General features: G+C 45.6%; 1 non-coding gene across 1 annotated transcript; it reads right to left on the bottom strand.

Moving 5' to 3' along the window:
- Positions 1–1,599: 1,599 nt before the first annotated feature.
- On the bottom strand, positions 1,600–1,674 carry Trnas-cga (transfer RNA serine (anticodon CGA)). Its single transcript has one exon. It is a non-coding gene; the product is annotated as a tRNA-Ser (tRNA).
- Positions 1,675–3,222: the final 1,548 nt, after the last annotated feature.

Raw genomic sequence — 3,222 nt, 5'->3', positions numbered from 1 at the left:
ATTAACATGAATTTATTGATCATTGTATAAATTGGGCCTTTACCTCTTAATTTTAATTTCTTTTGCGAATGATGGAGGGAATAACGACACTCGACAAGCTGCTGTGTAACCTCGAATTTCTGTGATTTTTCTGTCATCGTAAATTTGCGTGCTCTACACAAGAGAGATTAATAAATGCTACTTGATTCAAAAAGTAGGCTAAGTTACACGTTGTTATCGCACAGCAAGTAACTTTTATTGGATGGTGCACAGCACTTCAGAGTGACACAGATACGTGACACTATTCTTCAGCATAGCAGCCAAATCTGTCGGAAAGTTGTGCCAGTCACTCATTTCGTCGCCTGTAAAAATTCGGTACTTCGTTACGTAGCCATAACGAAAACCGGTGCGTGAACTTCCTCATCGTTGGAAAATTTCTTTCTCCCAGATACTCTTTCAGCATTCCGAAGAGATGTAAATCGCATGGCTCAGAATCGGGACTTACCTGGTCAGCACCATCGACATTTATGCGCCCTTTGTCAATTTGTGGACACTACTTCACTACGATTGGGCGAGACACTGCGTATGGTCCATATACTGCCAAAACTGTACGGTGAATGTGCGTGCAGTTTAAACGTTTTGCCCCACGAACCATACTGTACCGCGTAGGACTCCGGAATACGTTTTCAACGACTACCAAATTAGCTTCCACACTGTGATGCATCTGTCATTCGTACCGCAGCAGAACTGTGTCTGGATCGCGTCGTCTCTTTTGAGAGTGCGCCCCTCTTGTTGCGCAGTAGTCTTAGCGTTGGACGACATATGTGACTTATGTTCTGCAGTTCCTACTTAGCTTGACTCTAGGATCGCGAGCACTTGGATTCTGGGCAGCGTACCTCTCCGCGTAGCATGACCATTGTCTTGTAGTATCAGCAGCCGTTGCTGGGTGGACATTTCTATGGCACTCTTGCGCCAACTGAAAGAGCTCGTGGTGAAACGCAGAGCTCTTCTACGATTTTTTCCTGTCTCTTCTATTAATATTACCTAACTGATGTCCAAGACTACGAGCAGTACTCGATTATCAATGAAATGAGGAAAAATTACTTTTTCCATAGATTTTTTGAATGACAGTCTTTCATATAACTCTGCCACAATCAATTTTATGTGACTGTTTTATGTTACATGGGTCTAGACGCATACCGCTACATTTTTTACATTTGTGATAATCACCAATAGCTGATCACCGCCGGCCGGAATGGCCGAGCGGGTCTAGGGGCTTCAGTCTGGAACCGCGCGACCGCTACGGTAGCAGGTTGGAATCCTGCCTCGGGCATGGATGTGTGTGATGTCCTTAGGTTAGTTAGATTTAAGTAGTTCTAAGTTCTAAGTTCTAGGGGACTGATGTCCTCAGAAGTTAAGCCCCATAGTGCTCAGAGCCATTTGAACTGATCACCAGCGCTGCAGCCAAAAAACAATTGATCGCCGCGTTGTCTAGGGCGTCTTGCCACGGTTCGCGCGGCTGCCCCCGTCGGAGTTTCGAATCCTCCCTCGGCATGGATGTGTGTGTTGTCTTTAGCGCAAGTTACTTGAAGTTAAAACTTCCTGGCAGATTAAAACTGTGTGCCCGACCGAGACTCGAACTCGGGACCTTTGCCTTTCGCGGGCAAATGCTCTACCAACTGAGCTACCGAAGCACGACTCACGTCCGGTACTCACAGCTTTACTTCTGCCAGTATCCGTCTAACGTGAGTCGTGCTTCGGTAGCTCAGTTGGTAGAGCACTTGCCCGCGAAAGGCAAAGGTCCCGAGTTCGAGTCTCGGTCGGGCACACAGTTTTAATCTGCCAGGAAGTTTCATATCAGCGCACACTCCGCTGCAGAGTGAAATTCTCATACTTGAAGTTAGATTAAGTAGTGTGTAAGCCGATGACCTCAGCAGTTTGGTCCCACAGAACTTTGCACAAATTTCTAAAAATAATTGATCATTGCGGCTGTTTACACGCAGTGCAACCCTTACTCAGAGAACTACTGCTATTCTCTGCAATAAGCGTCAATCGTCTGCAATTCACCGCAGTATTCAGCCGTTGCGACTTCCCCATTCATACGTCATCGTCCGCGAACGGCGTCATCATGCTTACCACCGCTTTTCACACGTCCGGTGGAAACTCACCTTCGCGACCATTCCGAGAAACTTGTAGGACAGCCATCGAGTGCATAGCTCGCAGTGCCTCAAGAATATTTTCTGCAGTGGTCTACTATCACTAGAAAATTCCTTCTCTCAATACTTACTGCGTAAAAGTTACTAGGCAAAGCAAACCTTTTTTTAGTGTGCATTTGCATGGCATGAGGACATAAAGCAATTCTATAGGTATGTTGACTATGAGATATCAGTTTACTCAGCAATGCTAGGTGCGGTATATGCTGGAGTTAGCCTTTTTGTGTATTTCCTCCGTCCCTCGTTCAATTTCGGGAAGGGCGACTATCAGTATTCCTGGGTACATGGGAAAATTTCTCCACTATTATAGAAAGTAATGTATCTCTTTTTCCTGGAAATGAATTAATATGTTTCTTGACTCATTTCAGAAAGGTAGTTCACGGAACGCTAAATGTTTCCAGGATGGCCTAAATGTTTCTAACTGACGAACAATCCTCAAAAATCGTTCGAACCAGAATTTCACCATTTCTGCCAGACACCAATACTCTCCTAGATTTATTGATGAACTTCCCTGCTTTCGTCACCATCGTCGCTGTACTAACATCACCATCATCATTAATTCCTCTATTTCATCCACATCTACACACGTACTCCGTAAGCCACCGTACGGTGCGTGGCGGAGGGCACCATGTACCACAATTAGTCGTTTCCTCTCCTGTTCCACTCGTTGCTAGAGCGACCTCCCTAGGAACCCTAATATCTCGTGTCTTATCTTCGAGGTCGTTGCGTGAAATTTATGTTTGCTGCAGTAGGACGTTCTGCAGTCGGCTTCAAATGCCGCTCCTCTAAATGAATGTCTTCTTCCCTCCAGGGATTCCCACCTGAGCCCCCGAAGCAAATCCGTAATACTTGCTCACTGATCAAACCTACCGGTAACAAATCTAGCACCTCCGCTCTGATTTGCTTCGATGTCTTCTTCATATCCGACCTAGTGCGGATCCCAAAGACTCGAGCAGTACTGAATAACAGGTCGCATTAGCGTCCTATGTACTTTCCTAAAATTCTCCCAATAAAACGAAGTCGGCTATTC

The sequence above is a fragment of the Schistocerca gregaria genome, chromosome 8, assembly GCF_023897955.1.
Source record: "Schistocerca gregaria isolate iqSchGreg1 chromosome 8, iqSchGreg1.2, whole genome shotgun sequence".
Classification (NCBI taxonomy): domain Eukaryota; kingdom Metazoa; phylum Arthropoda; class Insecta; order Orthoptera; family Acrididae; genus Schistocerca; species Schistocerca gregaria.
The sequence above is the reverse complement of the archived record's forward strand: the minus strand, read 5'-3'. Positions and strand labels throughout refer to the sequence as shown.